This window comes from Hyla sarda, chromosome 7 (assembly GCF_029499605.1).
Source record: "Hyla sarda isolate aHylSar1 chromosome 7, aHylSar1.hap1, whole genome shotgun sequence".
NCBI classification, from domain to species: Eukaryota; Metazoa; Chordata; class Amphibia; order Anura; family Hylidae; genus Hyla; species Hyla sarda.
This window is the reverse complement of record NC_079195.1, coordinates 624442-649186: the sequence shown is the minus strand read 5'-3', so window position 1 is coordinate 649186 and position 24745 is coordinate 624442. Positions and strand designations below refer to the sequence as shown.

At 50.6% G+C, this 24745-nt stretch overlaps 1 protein-coding gene across 3 annotated transcripts in view; it reads right to left on the bottom strand.

The window, feature by feature from the left end:
• Window positions 1-20553, bottom strand: part of LOC130281775 (neuropeptide Y receptor type 4-2-like) — a 36593-nt gene extending 16040 nt beyond the window's left edge. The window contains exons 1-2 of one of the 3 annotated variants that reach the window (XR_008846105.1): window positions 20283-20553; window positions 16196-16858 (exon numbers count right to left, since the gene is read on the bottom strand). The gene's annotated coding sequence lies outside the window, so the exon portion shown is untranslated. Of the gene's footprint in view, window positions 1-4461; window positions 4882-16195; window positions 16859-20282 lie in introns of those variants that run through there. The other 2 variants (XM_056529374.1, XM_056529373.1) reach the window with 2 other exon arrangements.
• Window positions 20554-24745: the final 4192 nt, after the last annotated feature.

The following is a 24745-nucleotide window of genomic DNA, read 5'->3' as shown; positions in this document are numbered from 1 at the left end:
TACCGCCACTCACATTACTGTATACACAACCATAATAATACCGCCACTCACATTACTGCATACAAAACCATAATACCGACACTAACATTACTGCATACACAACCATAATAATACCGCCATTCAGATTACTCCATACACAACCATAATAATACCGCCACTCACATTACTGCATACACAACCATAATAATACCGCCACTCACATTACTGCATACACAACCATAATAATGCCGCCACTCACATTACTGCATACACAACCATAATAATACCGCCACTCACATTACTGCATACACAACCATAATAATACCGCCACTCACATTACTGCATACACAACCATAATAGTACCTCCACTCACATTACTGCATACACAACCATAATAATGCCGCCACTCACATTACTGCATACACAACCATAATAATACCGCCACTCACATTACTGCATACACAACCATAATAATACCGCCACTCACATTACTGCATACACAACCATAATACCGCCACTAACATTACTGCATACACAACCATAATAATACCGCCATTCACATTACTGCATACACAACCATAATAATACCGCCACTCACATTACTGCATACACAACCATAATAATACCGCCACTCACATTACTGCATACACAACCATAATACCGCCACTAACATTACTGCATACACAACCATAATAATACCGCCATTCACATTACTGCATACACAACCATAATAATACCTCCACTCACATTACTGCACACACAACCATAATAATACCGCCACTCACATTACTGCATACACAACCATAATAATACCGCCACTCACATTACTGCATACACAACCATAATAATACCGCCACTAACATTACTACACACACAACCATAATAATACCTTCACTCATATTACTGCATACACAACCATAATAATACCGCCACTCACATTACTGCATACACAACCATAATAATACCGCCACTCACATTACTGCATATACAACCATAATAATACCGCCACTCACATTACTGCAAACACAACCATAATAATACCTCCACTCACATTACTACATACACAACCATAATAATACCACCACTCACATTACTGCATACACAACCATAATAAAACCGCCACTCACATTACTGCATACACAACCATAATAATACCGCCACTCACATTACTGCATACACAACCATCATAATACCGCCACTCATATTACTGCATACACAACCATAATAATACCTCCACTCATATTACTGCATACACAACCATAATAATACCGCCACTCACATTACTGCATACACAACCATCATAATACCGCCACTGATATTACTGCATACACAACCATAATAATACCGCCACTCACATTACTGCATACACAACTATAATAATACCGCCACTCACATTACTGCATACACAACCATAATAATACCGCCACTCACATTACTGCATACACAACCATCATAATACCGCCACTGATATTACTGCATACACAACCATAATAATACCGCCACTCACATTACTGCATACACAACTATAATAATACCGCCACTCACATTACTGCATACACAACCATAATAATACCGCCACTCACATTACTGCATACACAACTATAATAATACCTCCACTCACATTACTGCATACACAACTATAATAATACCGCCACTCACATTACTGCCCCTCTTTCCTTTGACCTTGAGGCTTCTGGACATGGCAGAAGTGTAAAGTTTTGGGGCACAAGTCACTGGTCCTCACTGGGGACCAGACACAGAGGACCGATGGTTACAGTCTCCCCCGGGGCCCGGTCCAGTATTGTGTGCACAGGGGGGACTCTACACGACAGTACTGGAGGGGCGGCATTAATATGGAGGAAAGGTGATGTATAAGGAACAGGAAGGAGACGTCCTCCACCAAACATTATAGCATCTGACTGATGGGACCCTAATCCTACATATGAGACAGATAGATAGATAGATAGATAGATAGATATGAGATAGATAGATAGATAGATATGAGATAGATAGATAGATATGAGATAGATAGATATGAGATAGATAGATAGATATGAGATAGATAGATAGATAGATAGATAGATAGATAGATATGAGATAGATATGAGATAGATATGACATAGATATGACATAGATATGAGATAGATAGATAGATATGAGATAGATAGATAGATAGATATGAGATAGATAGATAGATAGATAGATAGATAGATAGATATGAGAGATGGATATGAGATAGATAGATAGATATGAGATAGATAGATAGATATGAGATAGATAGATAGATAGATAGATATGATATAGATAGATAGATATGAGTTAGATAGATAGATAGATATGAGATAGATAGATAGGAGATAGATAGATATGAGATAGATAGATAGATAGATATGAGATAGATAGATAGATATGAGATATATAGATAGATAGATATGAGATAGATACTCAGTGACACTTTGCTCAGTATTAGAAGACTCAATAAATCCCCCTCTTTAGATAAGTCCTCATTCATAGAATTGCCCCTTCATACGTTTTCCCTCACTCAATATATTGCCCCCCACATAGATTTGCCCCTCCATAGATTTCCCCCTCCATATATTGCCCCCTCCATATATTGCCCCCTCCATATATTGCCCATCCATAGATTTGCCCCTCCATAGATTTCCCCCTCCATATATTGCCCCCTCCATATATTGCCCCCTCCATAGATTTGTCCCACCATAGATTTCCCCCTCCATAGATTTCCCCCTCCATATATTGCCCCCTCCATATATTTCCCCCTCCATAGATTGCCCCCTCCATAGATTGCCCCCTCCATAGATTGCCCCCTCCATAGATTGCCCCCTCCATAGATTTGCCCCCTCCATAGAGTTGCCCCTCCATAGCTTTCCCCCTCCAAATATTGCCTCCTCCATATATTGCCCCTCCATATATTGCCCCTCCATATATTGCCCCCTCCATATATTGCCCCTCCATATATTGTCCCCTCCATATATTGCCCCCTCCATAGATTTCCCCCTCCATATATTGCCCCCTCCATATATTGCTTCCTCCATAGCTTTCCCCCTCCATATATTGCTTCCTCCATAGCTTTCCCCCTCCATATATTGCCCCCTCCATAGATTAGCCCCCCATAGATTTGCCCCCTCCATATATTGCCCCCTCCATAGATTTCCCCCTCCATATATTGCCCCTCCATATATTGCCCCCTCCATATATTGCCCCCTCCATAGATTTCCCCCTCCATATATTGCCCCTCCATATATTGCCCCCTCCATATATTTCCCCCTCCATATATTGCCCCCTCCATAGATTTACCCCCTCCATATATTGCCCCCTCCATATATTGCCCCCTCCATATATTGCCCCTCCATATATTGCCCTTCCATATATTGCCCCCTCCATATATTGCCCCTTCATATATTGCCCCCTCCATATATTGCCCCTCCATATATTGCCCTTCCATATATTGCCCCCTCCATATATTGCCCCTTCATATATTGCCCCCTCCATATATTGCCCCCTCCATATATTGCCCCTCCATATATTGCCCCTCCATAAATTGCCCCCTCCATATATTTCCCCCTCCATATATTGCCCCCTCCATAGATTTACCCCCTCCATATATTGCCCCCTCCATATATTGCCCCTCCATATATTGCCCCTCCATATATTGCCCCTCTATATATTGCCCTTCCATATATTGCCCCCTCCATATATTGCCCCTCCATATATTGCCCCCTCCATATATTGCCCCTCCATATATTGCCCTTCCATATATTGCCCCTCCATATATTGCCCTTCCATATATTGCCCCCTCCATATATTGCCCCCTCCATATATTGCCCCCTCCATAGATTTCCCCCTCCATATATTGCCCCTCCATAAATTGCCCCCTCCATAGATTTACCCCTCCATATATTGCCCCCTCCATAGATTTACCCCCTCCATATATTGCTCCCTTCATAGATTGCCCCCTCCATAGATTGCCCCTCCATATATTGCCCCCTCCATATATTGCCCCTCCATATATTGCCCCCTCCATATATTGCCCCCTCCATATATTGCCCCCTCCATATATTGCCCCCTTCATATATTGCCCCCTCCATATATTGCCCCCTCCATATATTGCCCCTCCATAGAGTTGCCCCTCCATAGAGTTGCCCCTCCATATATTGCCCCCTCCATATATTGCCCCCTCCATATATTGCCCCCTCCATATATTGCCCCCTCCATATATTGCCCCTCCATATATTGCCCCTCCATAGAGTTGCCCCTCCATAGAGTTGCCCCTCCATATATTGCCCCCTCCATATATTGCCCCTCCATATATTGCCCCCTCCATATATTGCCCCCTCCATATATTGCCCCCTCCATATATTGCCCCTCCATATATTGCCCCTCGTGTAGTCTCTGATTTGCCCTTCTCTCCCATGCGCACCTGACATGTGACCTGTCCTAGTCGCTGACTACAGCCCTTACCTTGGAGAGTGCGGCAGCCGGTGAGTCCTGGAGAGTCTGATGAGATTGTGGATCCTGTTTGTTTATACAGAATATGTGGGCGTAGAGGGAATCCAACTACCACCCCCATCCTCTGCTCACAGTCCCACAGCTCCCTCTGCTGGTGGAGCCATATATCCTCCTGGTGTGAGCGCTCAGCCTGACCCTGGTCCTGTGTGGGTGGCCGTACCTTTCCCGGATGTCCACAGTATTGATCCACAGGGTGAAGGTATAGAATATTCTATAGAATGTACACAGCGCAGCACAGACCAGGGTTAACCCTCTGAGCACCTCGTTCATAGCTCTGCACTGCAGCACAATCACCATGAAGAGACTTGTCTACAATGTGCAGCCCCAAAAACTCCCATCACCTGATCAGGAACCTTTCTCAAATACCAAGGTTCAAGACAGTGAGATCCACCAAACCCCCAAAAGAGTGCCAGACAGAGACACCCAACAACCACAGGACTCTTCTCTAAAAACAACACTGGCAGGACCCTCACCACCAAAAACAACTCCAGGACCCTCATCACCAAAAACAACTCAAGGACCCTCATCACCAAAAACAACTCCAGGACCCTCATCACCAAAAACAACTCCAGGACCCTCATCACCAAAAACAACTCCAGGACCCTCATCACCAAAAACAACTCCAGGACCCTCATCACTAAAATCAACTCCAGGACCCTCATCACCAAAAACTACTCCAGGACCCTCATCACCAAAAACAACTCCAGGACCCTCATCACCAAAAACAACTCCAGGACCCTCATCACCAAAAGCAACCACAGGACCCTCATCACCAAAAACAACTCCAGGACCCTCATCACCAACAACAACCACAGGACCCTCATCACCAACAACAACCACAGGACCCTCATCACCAAAAACAACTCCAGGACCCTCATCACCAAAAACAACTCCAGGACCCTCATCACCAAAAACAACCACAGGACCCTCATCACCAAAAACAACTCCAGGACCCTCATCACCAACAAAAACAACCACAGGATCCTCATCACCAACAACAACTCCAGGACCCTCATCACCAAAAACAACTCCAGGATCCTCATCACCAAAAACAACTCCAGGACCCTCATCACCAACAACAACCACAGGACCCTCATCACCAACAACAACCACAGGACCCTCATCACCAAAAACAACTCCAGGACCCTCATCACCAAAAACAACCACAGGACCCTCATCACCAAAAACAACTCCAGGACCCTCATCACCAACAACAACCACAGGACCCTCATCACCAACAACAACTCCAGGACCCTCATCACCAAAAACAACTCCAGGACCCTCATCACCAAAAACAACCACAGGACCCTCATCACCAACAACAACAACCACCACAGGATCCTCTTCACCAACAACAACTACAGGACCCTCATCACCAAAAACAACTCCAGGACCCTCATCACCAAAAACAACCACAGGACCGTCATCACCAAAAACAACTCCAGGACCCTCAACCCTAACAACAACTGCAGGACCCTCATCACCAACAACAACAACCACAGGATCCTCATCACCAAAAACAACTCCAAGACCCTCATCACCAAAAACAACCACAGGACCCTCATCACCAAAAACAACTCCAAGACCCTCATCCCTAACAACAACTGCAGGACCCTCATCACCAAAAACAACGCCAGGACCCTCATCACCAAAAACAACGCCAGGACCCTCATCACCAAAAACAACTCCAGGACCCTCATCACCAAAAACAACTCCAGGACCCTCATCACCAAAAACAACTCCAGGACCCTCATCACCAACAACTGCAGGACCCTCATCACCAACAACAACCCAAGGACCCTCATCCCTAACAACAACCACAGGACCCTCATCACTAACAACAACCACAGGACCCTCATCACCAACAACAACCACAGGACCCTCATCACCAACAACTGCAGGACTCTCATCACCAACAATAACTAAACCCTCATCACCAACAACAACCCCAGGACCCTCATCCCAAAAAATACTGCAGGACCCGCATCACCAAAAACAACTCCAGGACCCTCATCACCAACAATAACTTAACTCTCATCACCAACAACAACTGCAGGACCCTCATCACCAACAACTGCAGGACCCTCATCACCAACAACAACCCTATGACCCTCATCACAAACAACAACCACAGGACCCTCATCACCAACAACTGCAGGACCCTCATCACCAACAACAACTCCAGGACCCTCATCACCAACAACAACTGCAGGACCCTCATCACCAACAATAACTACAGGACCATCATCACCAACAACAACCCCAGGACCCTCATCACCAACAACTACATGACCCTCATCCCTAACAAATACTGCAGGACCCTCATCACCAACAACTGCAGGACCCTCATCACCAACAACTGCAGGACCCTCATCACCAACAACAACTCCAGGACCCTCATCACCAACAACAACCCCAGGACCCTCATCACCAACAACTACATGACCCTCATCCCTAACAAATACTGCAGGACCCTCATCACCAACAACTGCAGGACCCTCATCACCAACAACTGCAGGACCCTCATCACCAACAACAACCACAGGACCCTCATCACCAACAACTGCAGGACCCTCATCACCAACAACAACTGCAGGACCCTCATCACCAACAATAACTACAGGACCATCATCACCAACAACAACCCCAGGACCCTCATCACCAACAACAACCACAGGACCCTCATCACCAACAACAACCACAGGACCCTCATCACCAACAACAACCACAGGACCCTCATCACCAACAACTGCAGGACTCTCATCACCAACAATAACTAAACCCTCATCACCAACAACAACCCCAGGACCCTCATCCCAAAAAATACTGCAGGACCCGCATCACCAAAAACAACTCCAGGACCCTCATCACCAACAATAACTTAACTCTCATCACCAACAACAACTGCAGGACCCTCATCACCAACAACTGCAGGACCCTCATCACCAACAACAACCCTATGACCCTCATCACAAACAACAACCACAGGACCCTCATCACCAACAACTGCAGGACCCTCATCACCAACAACAACTCCAGGACCCTCATCACCAAAAACAACTCCAGGACCCTCATCACCAACAACTGCAGGACCCTCATCACCAACAACAACCCAAGGACCCTCATCCCTAACAACAACCACAGGACCCTCATCACCAACAACAACCACAGGACCCTCATCACCAACAACAACCACAGGACCCTCATCACCAACAACTGCAGGACTCTCATCACCAACAATAACTAAACCCTCATCACCAACAACAACCCCAGGACCCTCATCCCAAAAAATACTGCAGGACCCGCATCACCAAAAACAACTCCAGGACCCTCATCACCAACAATAACTTAACTCTCATCACCAACAACAACTGCAGGACCCTCATCACCAACAACTGCAGGACCCTCATCACCAACAACAACCCTATGACCCTCATCACAAACAACAACCACAGGACCCTCATCACCAACAACTGCAGGACCCTCATCACCAACAACAACTGCAGGACCCTCATCACCAACAATAACTACAGGACCATCATCACCAACAACAACCCCAGGACCCTCATCACCAACAACTACATGACCCTCATCCCTAACAAATACTGCAGGACCCTCATCACCAACAACTGCAGGACCCTCATCACCAACAACTGCAGGACCCTCATCCCCAACAACAACCACAGGACCCTCATCACCAACAACAACCACAGGACCCTCATCACCAACAACAACTCCAGGACCCTCATCCCTAACAAATATTGCAGGACCCTCATCACCAACAACAACCCTAGGACCTTCATCACCAACAACTGCAGGACCCTCATCACCAACAACAACTGCAGGACCCTCATCACCAACAACAACCACAGGACCCTCATCACCAACAACAACTGCAGGACCCTCATCACCAACAACAACCACAGGACCCTCATCACCAACAAAAACTGCAGGACCCTCATCACCAACAACAACTGCAGGACCCTCATCACCAACAACAACTCCAGGACCCTCATCACCAACAACAACTCCAGGACCCTCATCACCAACAACAACTGCAGGACCCTCATCACCAACAACAACTGCAGGACCCTCATCACCAACAACAACTCCAGGACCCCCATCACCAACAACAACCACAGGACCCTCATCACCAACAACAACTGCAGGACCCTCATCACCAACAACAACCACAGGACCCTCATCACCAACAACAACCCCAGGACCCTCATCACCAACAACAACTCCAGGACCCTCATCACCAACAACAACCACAGGACCCTCATCACCAACAACAACTGCAGGACCCTCATCACCAACAACAACTGCAGGACCCTCATCACCAACAACAACCCTATGACCCTCATCACAAACAACAACCACAGGACCCTCATCACCAACAACTGCAGGACCCTCATCACCAACAACAACTGCAGGACCCTCATCACCAACAATAACTACAGGACCATCATCACCAACAACAACCCCAGGACCCTCATCACCAACAACTACATGACCCTCATCCCTAACAAATACTGCAGGACCCTCATCACCAACAACTGCAGGACCCTCATCACCAACAACTGCAGGACCCTCATCCCCAACAACAACCACAGGACCCTCATCACCAACAACAACCACAGGACCCTCATCACCAACAACAACTCCAGGACCCTCATCCCTAACAAATATTGCAGGACCCTCATCACCAACAACAACCCTAGGACCTTCATCACCAACAACTGCAGGACCCTCATCACCAACAACAACTGCAGGACCCTCATCACCAACAACAACCACAGGACCCTCATCACCAACAAAAACTGCAGGACCCTCATCACCAACAACAACTGCAGGACCCTCATCACCAACAACAACTCCAGGACCCTCATCACCAACAACAACTCCAGGACCCTCATCACCAACAACAACTGCAGGACCCTCATCACCAACAACAACTGCAGGACCCTCATCACCAACAACAACTCCAGGACCCCCATCACCAACAACAACCACAGGACCCTCATCACCAACAACAACTGCAGGACCCTCATCACCAACAACAACCACAGGACCCTCATCACCAACAACAACCCCAGGACCCTCATCACCAACAACAACTCCAGGACCCTCATCACCAACAACAACCCCAGGACCCTCATCACCAACAACAACTGCAGGACCCTCATCACCAACAACAACCACAGGACCCTCATCACCAACAACAACTCCAGGACCCTCATCACCAACAACAACCACAGGACCCTCATCACCAACAATAACTACAGGACCATCATCACCAACAACAACCCCAGGACCCTCATCACCAACAACAACTGCAGGACCCTCATCACCAACAACTGCAGGACCCTCATCACCAACAACAACCACAGGACCCTCATCACCAACAACAACTCCAGGACCCTCATCACCAACAACAACCACAGGACCCTCATCACCAACAACAACTGCAGGACCCTCATCACCAACAATAACTACAGGACCATCATCACCAACAACAACCCCAGGACCCTCATCACCAACAACAACCCTAGGACCCTCATCACCAACAACAACCACAGGACCCTCATCACCAACAACAACCACAAGACCCTCATCACCAACAACTGCAGGACCCTCATCACCAACAACAACCCCAGGACCCTCATCACCAACAACCACAGGACCCTCATCACCAACAACAACCACAGGACCCTCATCACCAAAAACAACTCCAGGACCCTCATCACCAAAAACAACCACAGGACCCTCATCACCAAAAACAACTCCAGGACCCTCATCACCAACAACAACCACAGGACCCTCATCACCAACAACAACTCCAGGACCCTCATCACCAAAAACAACTCCAGGACCCTCATCACCAAAAACAACCACAGGACCCTCATCACCAACAACCACCACAGGATCCTCTTCACCAACAACAACTACAGGACCCTCATCACCAAAAACAACTCCAGGACCCTCATCACCAAAAACAACCACAGGACCGTCATCACCAAAAACAACTCCAGGACCCTCAACCCTAACAACAACTGCAGGACCCTCATCACCAACAACAACAACCACAGGATCCTCATCACCAAAAACAACTCCAAGACCCTCATCACCAAAAACAACCACAGGACCGTCATCACCAAAAACAACTCCAAGACCCTCATCCCTAACAACAACTGCAGGACCCTCATCACCAAAAACAACGCCAGGACCCTCATCACCAAAAACAACTCCAGGACCCTCATCACAAAAAACAACCACAGGACCCTCATCACCAAAAACAACTCCAGGACCCTCATCACCAAAAACAACTCCAGGACCCTCATCACCAAAAACAACTCCAGGACCCTCATCACCAAAAACAACTCCAGGACCCTCATCACCAACAACTGCAGGACCCTCATCATCAACAACAACCCAAGGACCCTCATCCCTAACAACAACCACAGGACCCTCATCATCAACAACAACCACAGGACCCTCATCCCTAACAACAACCACAGGACCCTCATCACCAACAACTGCAGGACTCTCATCACCAACAATAACTAAACCCTCATCACCAACAACAACCCCAGGACCCTCATCCCTAAAAAATACTGCAGGACCCGCATCACCAAAAACAACTCCAGGACCCTCATCACCAACAATAACTTAACTCTCATCACCAACAACAACTGCAGGACCCTCATCACCAACAACTGCAGGACCCTCATCACCAACAACAACCCTAGGACCCTCATCACAAACAACAACCACAGGACCCTCATCACCAACAACTGCAGGACCCTCATCACCAACAACAACTGCAGGACCCTCATCACCAACAATAACTACAGGACCATCATCACCAACAACAACCCCAGGACCCTCATCACCAACAACTACATGACCCTCATCCCTAACAAATACTGCAGGACCCTCATCACCAACAACTGCAGGACCCTCATCACCAACAACTCCAGGACCCTCATCACCAACAACAACCACAGGACCCTCATCACCAACAACAACCACAGGACCCTCATCACCAACAACAACTACAGGACCCTCATCCCTAACAAATATTGCAGGACCCTCATCACCAACAACAACCCTAGGACCTCCATCACCAACAACTGCAGGACCCTCATCACCAACAACAACTGCAGGACCCTCATCACCAACAACAACTGCAGGACCCTCATCACCAACAACAACTGCAGGACCCTCATCACCAACAACAACTCCAGGACCCTCATCACCAACAACAACAACTCCAGGACCCTCATCACCAACAACAACTGCAGGACCCTCATCACCAACAACAACTGCAGGACCCTCATCACCAACAACAACTCCAGGACCCTCATCACCAAAAACAACCACAGGACCCTCATCACCAACAACAACCCCAGGACCCTCATCACCAAAAACAACTCCAGGACCCTCATCACCAACAACAACCACAGGACCCTCATCACCAACAACAACCCCAGGACCCTCATCACCAACAACAACTGCAGGACCCTCATCACCAACAATAACTAAACCCTCATCACCAACAACAACTGCAGGACCCTCATCACCAACAACTGCAGGACCCTCATCACCAACAACAACCACAGGACCCTCATCACCAACAACAACTCCAGGACCCTCATCACCAACAACAACCACAGGACCCTCATCACCAACAATAACTACAGGACCATCATCACCAACAACAACCCCAGGACCCTCATCACCAACAACAACAACTCCAGGACCCTCATCACCAACAACAACTGCAGGACCCTCATCACCAACAACAACTGCAGGACCCTCATCACCAACAACAACTCCAGGACCCTCATCACCAACAACAACCACAGGACCCTCATCACCAACAACAACCCCAGGACCCTCATCACCAACAATAACTACAGGACCATCATCACCAACAACAACCCCAGGACCCTCATCACCAACAACAACCCTAGGACCCTCATCACCAACAACAACCACAAGACCCTCATCACCAACAACTGCAGGACCCTCATCACCAACAACAACTCCAGGACCCTCAACAACAACAATCCCAGGACCCTCATCACCAACAACAACCACAAGACCCTCATCACCAACAACAACTCCAGGACCCTCATCACCAAAAACAACCACAGGACCCTCATCACCAACAACAACTCCAGGACCCTCATCACCAACAACAACTCCAGGACCCTCATCACCAACAACAACCACAGGACCCTCATCACCAACAACAACCACAAGACCCTCATCACCAACAACAACTCCAGGACCCTCATCACCAAAAACAACCACAGGACCCTCATCACCAACAACAACCCCAGGACCCTCATCACCAAAAACAACTCCAGGACCCTCATCACCAACAACAACCACAGGACCCTCATCACCAACAACAACCACAGGACCCTCATCAATAACAACATCCCCATGACTAGGGGATATTATAGCTGCTATGACACCCCCCCCCCCCAGATCATCTATCATTTAACACCTTTACCTTAATCTTAACTTTCCCCCTCCCATAAATGACATAAGACATGTGTTGGTTAAACAAAGGCCACAGCAGCCCATTTATTAAATAACATAAATAATCAATTACAACATTGTAAACGGATGTATGAACGTCATACATAACAATATAACCTGTCCTAACATTAGGATGTCTATTAGTGCAGGAGAAGAACCTGAGGGGCACCGTTACCAGACCAAAAGGTGGTGGGATCTTCACTTGCTCCTAGCCGTAGCTCACCTGCACAGGAGCACCATTTTATGAAGTCCACCAACCTGAATTCCACCTTCGGGCTGTGAACCGCTCCCAGCCCACCTCCACACCATCCAACATACCATGCCCATCCACTGGTGCCTCCCCAGATTCCTCTCCTGACCCCGCCACAACGGGGACAAGTGACCCCTTACTTGCCCCCGTTCCTCCACAGCCTCAATGCCCTCTCCACCGTCTCCTTCAAATCAAGAAGCCAAAGATCCATACCCATCACATTAAGATGAATACCATCGGAGGCAACAAAATCCGCACCCCCCTCCTCCAAATCCCGGTGCCGCGCCACTAGACCCCCATTCCTGGCTACGAACTCCAGGACCCTCATCACCAAAAACAACTCCAGGACCCTCATCACCAAAAACAACTCCAGGACCCTCATCACCAAAAACAACTCCAGGACCCTCATCACCAACAACTGCAGGACCCTCATCATCAACAACAACCCAAGGACCCTCATCCCTAACAACAACCACAGGACCCTCATCATCAACAACAACCACAGGACCCTCATCCCTAACAACAACCACAGGACCCTCATCACCAACAACTGCAGGACTCTCATCACCAACAATAACTAAACCCTCATCACCAACAACAACCCCAGGACCCTCATCCCTAAAAAATACTGCAGGACCCGCATCACCAAAAACAACTCCAGGACCCTCATCACCAACAATAACTTAACTCTCATCACCAACAACAACTGCAGGACCCTCATCACCAACAACTGCAGGACCCTCATCACCAACAACAACCCTAGGACCCTCATCACAAACAACAACCACAGGACCCTCATCACCAACAACTGCAGGACCCTCATCACCAACAACAACTGCAGGACCCTCATCACCAACAATAACTACAGGACCATCATCACCAACAACAACCCCAGGACCCTCATCACCAACAACTACATGACCCTCATCCCTAACAAATACTGCAGGACCCTCATCACCAACAACTGCAGGACCCTCATCACCAACAACTCCAGGACCCTCATCACCAACAACAACCACAGGACCCTCATCACCAACAACAACCACAGGACCCTCATCACCAACAACAACTACAGGACCCTCATCCCTAACAAATATTGCAGGACCCTCATCACCAACAACAACCCTAGGACCTCCATCACCAACAACTGCAGGACCCTCATCACCAACAACAACTGCAGGACCCTCATCACCAACAACAACTGCAGGACCCTCATCACCAACAACAACTGCAGGACCCTCATCACCAACAACAACTCCAGGACCCTCATCACCAACAACAACAACTCCAGGACCCTCATCACCAACAACAACTGCAGGACCCTCATCACCAACAACAACTGCAGGACCCTCATCACCAACAACAACTCCAGGACCCTCATCACCAAAAACAACCACAGGACCCTCATCACCAACAACAACCCCAGGACCCTCATCACCAAAAACAACTCCAGGACCCTCATCACCAACAACAACCACAGGACCCTCATCACCAACAACAACCCCAGGACCCTCATCACCAACAACAACTGCAGGACCCTCATCACCAACAATAACTAAACCCTCATCACCAACAACAACTGCAGGACCCTCATCACCAACAACTGCAGGACCCTCATCACCAACAACAACCACAGGACCCTCATCACCAACAACAACTCCAGGACCCTCATCACCAACAACAACCACAGGACCCTCATCACCAACAATAACTACAGGACCATCATCACCAACAACAACCCCAGGACCCTCATCACCAACAACAACTGCAGGACCCTCATCACCAACAACTGCAGGACCCTCATCACCAACAACAACCACAGGACCCTCATCACCAACAACAACTCCAGGACCCTCATCACCAACAACAACCACAGGACCCTCATCACCAACAACAACCCCAGGACCCTCATCACCAACAATAACTACAGGACCATCATCACCAACAACAACCCCAGGACCCTCATCACCAACAACAACCCTAGGACCCTCATCACCAACAACAACCACAAGACCCTCATCACCAACAACTGCAGGACCCTCATCACCAACAACAACTCCAGGACCCTCAACAACAACAATCCCAGGACCCTCATCACCAACAACAACCACAAGACCCTCATCACCAACAACAACTCCAGGACCCTCATCACCAAAAACAACCACAGGACCCTCATCACCAACAACAACTCCAGGACCCTCATCACCAACAACAACTCCAGGACCCTCATCACCAACAACAACCACAGGACCCTCATCACCAACAACAACCACAAGACCCTCATCACCAACAACAACTCCAGGACCCTCATCACCAAAAACAACCACAGGACCCTCATCACCAACAACAACCCCAGGACCCTCATCACCAAAAACAACTCCAGGACCCTCATCACCAACAACAACCACAGGACCCTCATCACCAACAACAACCACAGGACCCTCATCAATAACAACATCCCCATGACTAGGGGATATTATAGCTGCTATGACACCCCCCCCCCCCAGATCATCTATCATTTAACACCTTTACCTTAATCTTAACTTTCCCCCTCCCATAAATGACATAAGACATGTGTTGGTTAAACAAAGGCCACAGCAGCCCATTTATTAAATAACATAAATAATCAATTACAACATTGTAAACGGATGTATGAACGTCATACATAACAATATAACCTGTCCTAACATTAGGATGTCTATTAGTGCAGGAGAAGAACCTGAGGGGCACCGTTACCAGACCAAAAGGTGGTGGGATCTTCACTTGCTCCTAGCCGTAGCTCACCTGCACAGGAGCACCATTTTATGAAGTCCACCAACCTGAATTCCACCTTCGGGCTGTGAACCGCTCCCAGCCCACCTCCACACCATCCAACATACCATGCCCATCCACTGGTGCCTCCCCAGATTCCTCTCCTGACCCCGCCACAACGGGGACAAGTGACCCCTTACTTGCCCCCGTTCCTCCACAGCCTCAATGCCCTCTCCACCGTCTCCTTCAAATCAAGAAGCCAAAGATCCATACCCATCACATTAAGATGAATACCATCGGAGGCAACAAAATCCGCACCCCCCTCCTCCAAATCCCGGTGCCGCGCCACTAGACCCCCATTCCTGGCTACGAACTTACTCACCGCCTTGTTAACCTTAATCCTCGCCTTGTTGATCGCCACCACTGACCGAGCCTGCCTCCATTTCTGCCTAGCAACCATCTCGGACCACATCAGGACCAAATCCGGGAAAGAGGACCACAAACGCAACAGGTCCAGTTTAATGTCCCTGATCAAATCCCGAGACCTGCGCACCCCCAAATCATTCCCACCTAAATGGACAACTAGGACATCTGGGGACCGGTCTAGCTGGACAAAGAACTGGACCCTGGACAACAGTTCTGACCATCTCATGCCCCCCTTTCCCAACCAGCGAACCTGGGCCACTGAACCGTCCAATCCCAACTGTCTGCCCGCCGGCCGAACCCCCGCCCGTACTGCCCCACGCGTCACATATGAATGGCCAACAATCCAGACAAGCCCAGCCGCTCCACCTGAAATGACAAAAAAGAATACAGTACAACCCACAAGGGCAAACACACGCACATCACAACAAATGAGGACGAACGTACAGCCTATACCTCTCAGATTCCCACCTCCCAATCCGCTTAACCATCTCCGGTCCCAGGCCCCACCGAGACGCCTCGGTTGCCGCACCTATCCGGAAGGAATGAGAACTGTATTCCTCCGCCACCAAACCCGCCGCTCGCAAACACTTACGGAAAACCCCCACAAACTCAAAACGAGACAGAAAACCCACTTCAGCATGGACCAGCAACGGACCCACAACCCCCACCCGCAAAGCCAAAAACGCGGAGTAACAAGCCACCGGGCACATCTCCGAACCCCCCAGTCGAGCCAAACGCACCACCGCCCCCCGACCCATCTGATCCGTCTTCGACCGCCGAACGCGGCACTGCAAAACCCCTTCCACCAAAACCACATCCGAAAAAAGAAGCCCCCCGGCCCGACAACGACTAGGAGACACCAACTCCGATATACGAAAAGCCCCGAAAAACGCCAACGCAAAAGCCAAACGGAACAAACATTGCTCATATACCGAAAAACACACCCCAGCCAATAAAGAACCCAAGTGCAACAACAAAGAGAACGTCACCGGTTTGCGCAAATCCCTAGAACTAGCCCCCTTACGAAACCCCCGCACCGCCTGCCGCACCAAAAAAGACTTCGTCCCATCCGGCACTCCCCTGACCTTGAACCAGAAAGTCAGAGCTGCCATCCGGCGACCCAGACCCGACGGGGACACCCGCTCACAAAAAGCCCTGCCCACATAAAATAAAAGGGTCGCCTCCCATTCCGAAGGTGCGCCCGCAATGGAAAGCTGCCGAAGCAATAGCTCCCAATCTGCCCACCACCGACTATAGGACTCCTACGTTGACCTGGCCACAGACCGCCCCACACGGCCCATCGCCAAAGCTAAACCAGCCTCCACAGCCACTCCGGACAAGGCTCCTCGGCCTCCGGTGCCACCCCTGGCACATGCAAAGCGACAACATGCGAATTAAGCTCCAAACCCCGTAGCACCAGGTGACGCAGCAGCGTAACCACCGGCGGAGAATTCGCCGTCTGATTATTGATGGCCTGTACCACCCCCATATTATCGCAATGAAAGCAAACCTTCCTATTGCGAAACAAGTCCCCCCACACCTCCAGCACCACCACAATCGGAAACAATTCAAGCAAAGCCAAGTTCCGTGTCAAACCCGCCACCCGCCAGACCTTCGGCCACTGACCCACACACCATTGACCCTGCAAATAGGCCCCAAAACCGCAACCGCCCGCCGCGTCGGTAAACAACTCCAAATCCCAATTAGAAACCGGGCAACCCATCACCACCGACCGACCGTTGTACCTGCCCAAAAACTCCTGCCAAACCCACAAATCCGCCCTCAAGTCTGCCGACAACCTGACATAGTGAGTAGGCCGCGAAACCCCCGCAGTAGCCGCCGCCAGCCGCCGGCAAAAAACCCTCCCCATAGGCATGATCCTGCAGGCAAAATTGAGACGACCCAGTAGTGACTGGACCTCCCGCAACTGCAATTTCTTAACCCTGCATTCCCTATCGACTTCCCCTTTCAGCTCACTCAGCTTCTCATCTGGCAGCCGACACTCCATCGCCACGGTATCAATAATGATACCCAGAAACTTAACAGCCGTAGACGGGCCCTCTGTCTTGTCTGGCGCCAACGGGATGCCAAACCACGTTGTGACCCGCTCGATCTCCTGCAACAGCACCGCACAGACCCTAGACCCTGCCGGGCCAAAAAAAGAAAATCGTCCAAGTAGTGCAACACCGAGTCCAACTGGGACTCCCGCCGCACCACCCACTCTAAAAACGAACTAAACTTTTCAAAAAATGCACACGAGATAGAACATCCCATGGGCAAACAAAGGTCAACGAAAAAACGATCGCCTAAACAACAACCCAACAGGTAAAAACTGTCCGGATGAACAGGCAGCAGGCGAAAAGCCGCCTCTATGTCAGTTTTCGCCAATAAAGCCCCCTGCCCAAAACGCCGCACCCACACCAACGCAGCGTCAAAGGAAGTTTACGACTCCGCACACAAGGCCGGGTCAATGCCGTCATTCACCGACCCCCCTTCAGGGTGAGAGAGATGGTGAATGAGGCGAAACTTGCCAGGCTCCTTTTTGGGCACAAGGCCCAAAGGCGACACACGCAATCCCTCAATAGGAGGGCCACCAAAGGGGCCAGCCATCCTCCCCAGCTCCACCTCGCGCAAAAGCTTTTCTTCCACAAGCTCGGGACGGGTCCGTGCGGAAACCAAATTCCGCACCAGCCCCCCCGAACCCGCCGACCCGGAAAAAGGGATCCGAAAACCCTCCGCAAAACCCAAGCGCAACAGCTCCGCCGCCTCCCTATTTGGGTAAAGCGCGAGGAAAGGCAACATCATTTCCACCCGCACCGGCGTCACCCCTCTTCTGGTCAGCCTCTCCCTGCTTACCCTTCCCCCGCCGAAAACAGCGTGACAAACCGTGTCCCCCACCCCCGCAACCGGAGCATTCGTGCTTGAACCTGCAATCCGCCCCGAACTTGCAGCTCCCTTCGTTAAATTGCCAACAAACCCCACGCCCGGCCCCCCCGGACCGCCCTGACCCCAAACCCGAACCCCCGACACCGTCCCGAAAGGACTGCGGCCCGGTCCCGCTACGAGGAGCCGCCATCAGCCGCATCCACAAACCGATATCCTTATGCTCCCAACGCAGATTCGGACGCACCGCCATGCGTTGCCGGAACTGCTCATCGTACCGAAGCCACGCCGAGCCCCCATAAACCCGATACGCCTCCCCCACGCATCCATGTAGCAGAAGAGACCGGAACAGGACTCCAGCGCATTCTCACCCACCACGCTAGCCAAAATGGCGAAGGCCTGAAGCCAATTGGAGAACGTCCGCGGTATCAGTCAATCAATCTTCCTCTTCCACTTTTTCCAACCGCTTAGACTCATCCGGCCGGACCCTGTCCAAGTTGAACTTATCCAGCGGCAGGTGCGAAAAAAGGTCAACATACTCCCGCTTCCAAATTTTTCCCCTGACCTCCGCCTTGAGATGAGCGCCCAACGGGCCCTCAAAACAAGCATAGATCTCCCCCCTAGCCGCATCCGTAAGCCGGACCCCTCCCCCAGAGCCCGACGCCGCCACCACCGGGGCCCCCACCGACGAGCCCGACCCAGACCCCCCAACCGGACCTAACACCCCACCACCCCCCCCCCAGCCTGCTGCACCCCCCCATCCCCCCAAACAGGTACCGGAGACACCTGGGAACCCCCCGCCCCCAGACCACTCCACCGCAGTAAAGCATGCAAGCCATTAAAAAACAATTGTAAATCGCCCACCCCCCCCCCAAAAACCCCCAGCTGGAGACAGTGGTAGACTCACCCGACCTCACCGGCTCGGAACCAGCGGCCGTAACTCCAGAAGAAGGGCGACTCCGGACATCACGGGTTGCAGGCACATCGACCAAGGAGAGGACCGGGGGGACCCCGTCCAACGACTCCGCAGCAGCAGAAGTGGGGCACCAGCGGCGTGGACGGACAGTGGCGGCGACCGGACCCCGCTGACGCCAACACCCGCTACAACCCCGGAGGGGAGCAGGGGACAAGACAGCGGGTCCAGGGTCTCTGTGGATTCTCCAGCCAGCAGCAGCAGATCATCTTCACTGTCCTCACTGAGAGCAGCCTCGATCTCGTCTCCTCCCAGAAGCACCGCCCCCCTGCCGGCAGCAGCAGCAGGGGACCCTGCAGAATCAGCCCTCCTGCTCCCCCTGGAAGAGGAAGCAGAGGGCGCACCATGAATCACGGCCCGGGTAGCAACCAGGCCTGCAGGAGACTGCCCCCCCGACTGAGGGGCAGAGAAAGCAGCAGCTCCGGATCTCCGCCGGGCACGCTCTCCAGAGCGGGCCGCACCACGCGCCGGTCCCTCACTGAGGCCCTGGGACGCGCCCTGCACCGCTCCTCACAACAGGCCGACCGAGGGGTGCCTGCCCGGACCGCTCCCCGCCCGACGCTCCGGACCCACGGCAGGAAGCGCCCGGAGAAGGACTCACCCGTCAATGTCTGGGAATAGGAGAAGCAGCAGGTGACAGGCGCTCCGGAGAGGCGGTGAGGGATGGGGGCGCGTCCTCCAGCCACTGGGAGCCGCACCGGAGGACCTCATCCCGCACGCGCCGCAGAATCGCTTCCACGTCTGCCATGGCACAGATAGGGACACTTTTTCAGCCACGCAGATTGTGGCCCCCGCACAAATCCCCTATCCTATATACCCTCCTTAACTCCTCCCCACTCCCTCACTAAAAGCCTGCGCTTCCCTAGCTCCTTCCTCTACCCTCCTCACATTTAACCCCTACCTGCCCGCATAATACCACTGTCATGGGGCCCCTCCGTTCCCATTCTGTCCCCTCCAGGGCTTTCTGGACCCTCATCACCAACAACAACACCAGGACCCTCATCACCAACAACAACCACAGGACCCTCATCACCAACAACAACACCAGGACCCTCATCACCAACAACCACCACAGGACCATAATCACCAACAACAAATACAGGACCCTCATCACCAACAACCACCACAGGACCATAATCACCAACAACAAATACAGGACCCTCATCACCAACAACAACTCCAGGACCATAATCACCAACAACAAATACAGGACCCTCATCACCAACAACAACTCCAGGACCATAATCACCAACAACAAATACAGGAACCTCATCACCAATAACAACCACAAGACCCTCATCACCAACAACTACTACAGGACCCTCATGACCAACAACTGCAGGACCCTCATCACCAACAACAACCACAGTGTTACGCCGAGCGCTCCGGGTCCCTGCTCCTCCCCGGAGCGCTCGCGGCATCCCTCTCTCTGCAGCGCCCCGGTCAGACCCGCTGACCGGGAGCGCTGCACTGTCATTGCTGGCGGAGGATGCGATTCGCATAGCGGGACGCGCCCGCTCGCGAATCGCATCCCAAGTCTCTCACCTGTCCCGTTCCCCGTCTGTGTTGTCCCTGTGTGCGCGGCCCCGCTCCTTAGGACGCGCGCGCGCCGGGTCTCTGCAATTTAAAGGGCCACTGCGCCACTGATTGGCGCAGCAGGCCTAATCAGTGTCATCACCTGTGCACTCCCTACTTATACCTCACTTCCCCTGCACTCGCCGGATCTTGTTGCCATTGTGCCAGTGAAAGCGTTTCCTTGTGTGTTCCTAGCCTGTGTTCCAGACCTCCTGCCGTTGCCCCTGACTACGATCCTTGCTGCCTGCCCTGACCTTCTGCTACGTCCGACCTTGCTCTTGCCTTATCCCTTGTACCGCGCCTATCTCAGCAGTCAGAGAGGTTGAGCCGTTGCCGGTGGATACGACCTGGTTGCTACCGCCGCTGCAAGACCATCCCGCTTTGCGGCGGGCTCTGGTGAAAACCAGTAGCAACTTAGAACCGGTCCACCGACACGGTCCACGCCAATCCCTCTCTGACACAGAGGATCCACCTCCAGCCTGCCGAATCGTGAACCACAGGACCCTCATCACCAACAACAACCACAGGATCCTCATCACCAACAACAACCCCAGGAGTCTACCTCCCTGTACTGTAGGGGGCGCTACCAGACTCCAGTCAGTGCATACACTTCAGTAATACAAGTAAAGAGTACAGAACATGTAATACCTCCCTGTACTGCAGGGGGCGCTACCAGACACCAGTCAGTGTATACACTTCAGTAATACTGGTAAAGAGTACAGAACATGTAATACCTCCCTGTACTGTAGAGGGCGCTACCAGACACCAGTCAGTACATACACTTCAGTAATACAGGTAAAGAGTACAGAACATGTAATACCTCCCTGTACTGTAGGGGGCGCTACCAGACACCAGTCAGTGCATACACTTCAGAAAACCAGGTAAGGAGTAGTACAGAACATGTAATACCTCCCTGTACTGTAGGGGGCGCTACCAGACACCAGTCAGTACATACACTTCAGTAATACAGGTACAGAGTACAGAACATGTAATACCACCCTGTACTGTAGGGGGTGCTACCAGACACCAGTCAGTGCATACACTTCATTAATACAGGTAAAGAGTACAGAACATGTAATACCTCCCTGTACTGTAGGGGGCACTACCAGACAGACAGTCAGTACATACACTTCAGTAATACAGGTAAAGAGTACAGAACATGTAATATCTCCCTGTACTGTAGGGGGCACTACCAGACAGACAGTCAGTACATACACTTCAGTAATACAGGTAAAGAGTACAGAACATGTAATACCTCCCTGTACTGTAGGGGGCGATACCAGACACCAGTCAGTACATACACTTCAGTAATACAGGTAAAGAGTAAAGAACATGTAATACCTCCCTATACTGTAGGGGGCGCTACCATACACCAGTCAGTGCATACACTTCAGTAATGGAAGTAAAGAATACAGAACATGTAATACCTCCCTGTACTGTAGGGGGCGCTACCAGACACCAGTCAGTGCATACACTTCAGTAATGGAAGTAAAGAATACAGAACATGTAATACCTCCTGTACTGTAGGGGGTGCTACCAGACACCAGTAAGTGCATACACTTCAGTAATACAAGTAAAGAGTACAGAACATGTAATACCTCCCTGTACTATAGGGGGCGCTACCAGACACCAATCAGTGCATACACTTCAGTAATACAGGTAAAGAGTACAGAACATATAATGCCTCCCTGTACTGTAGGGGGTGCTACCAGACTCCAGTCAGTGCATACACTTCAGTATTACAGGTAAAGAGTACAGAACATGTAATACCTCCCTGTACTGCAGGAGGCGCTACCAGACACCAGTCAGTGCATACACTTCAGTAATACAGGTAAAGAGTACAGAACATATAATACCTCCCTGTACTGCAGGAGGCGCTATCAGACACCAGTCAGTGCATACACTTCATTAATACAGGTAAAGAGTACAGAACATGTAATACCTCCCTGTACTGTAGGGGGCGCTACCAGACACCAGTCAGTACATACACTTCAGTAATACAGGTAAAGAGTACAGAACATGTAATACCTCCCTGTACTGTAGCGGGCGCTACCAGACACCAGTCAGTGCATACACTTCAGGAATCCAGGTAAAGAGTAGTACAGAACATGTAATACCTCCCTGTACTGTAGGAGGCGCTACCAGACACCAGTCAGTACATACACTTCAGTAATACAGGTTAAAGAGTGCAGAACATGTAATACTTCCTGTACTGTAGGGGGCGCTACCAGACACCAGTCAGTGCATACACTTCAGTAATACAGGTAAAGAGTACAGAAAATGTAACTGTTTATCTGCTGGGCCCTGCTGCGAGTAGACCGAGGAAAACAGCAGCGGTGACGTCACTGCCCCTGCCCCAAGCCTGCCGGACGAACACAGGGAACAGATGAAGACAACAGGAGCGCGGACACGGGAGGATGGTTTTCATCAGTGTCACCCATCTATAACAGGAGCGCGGACACGGGAGGATGGTTTTCATCAGTGTCACCCATCTATAACAGGAGCGCGGACACGGGAGGATGGTTGTCATCAGTGTCACCTGTCTATAACAGGAGCGCGGACACGGGAGGATGGTTGTCATCAGTGTCACCCATCTATAACAGGAGCGCGGACACGAGAGGATGGTTGTCATCAGTGTCACCTGTCTATAACAGGAGCGCGGACACAGCAGGATAGTTGTCATCAGTGTCACCCGTCTATAACAGGAGCGCGGACACGGGAGGATAGTTGTCATCAGTGTCACCCATCTATAACAGGAGCGCGGACATGGGAGGATGGTTGTCATCAGTGTCACCTGTCTATAACAGGAGCGCAGACACGAA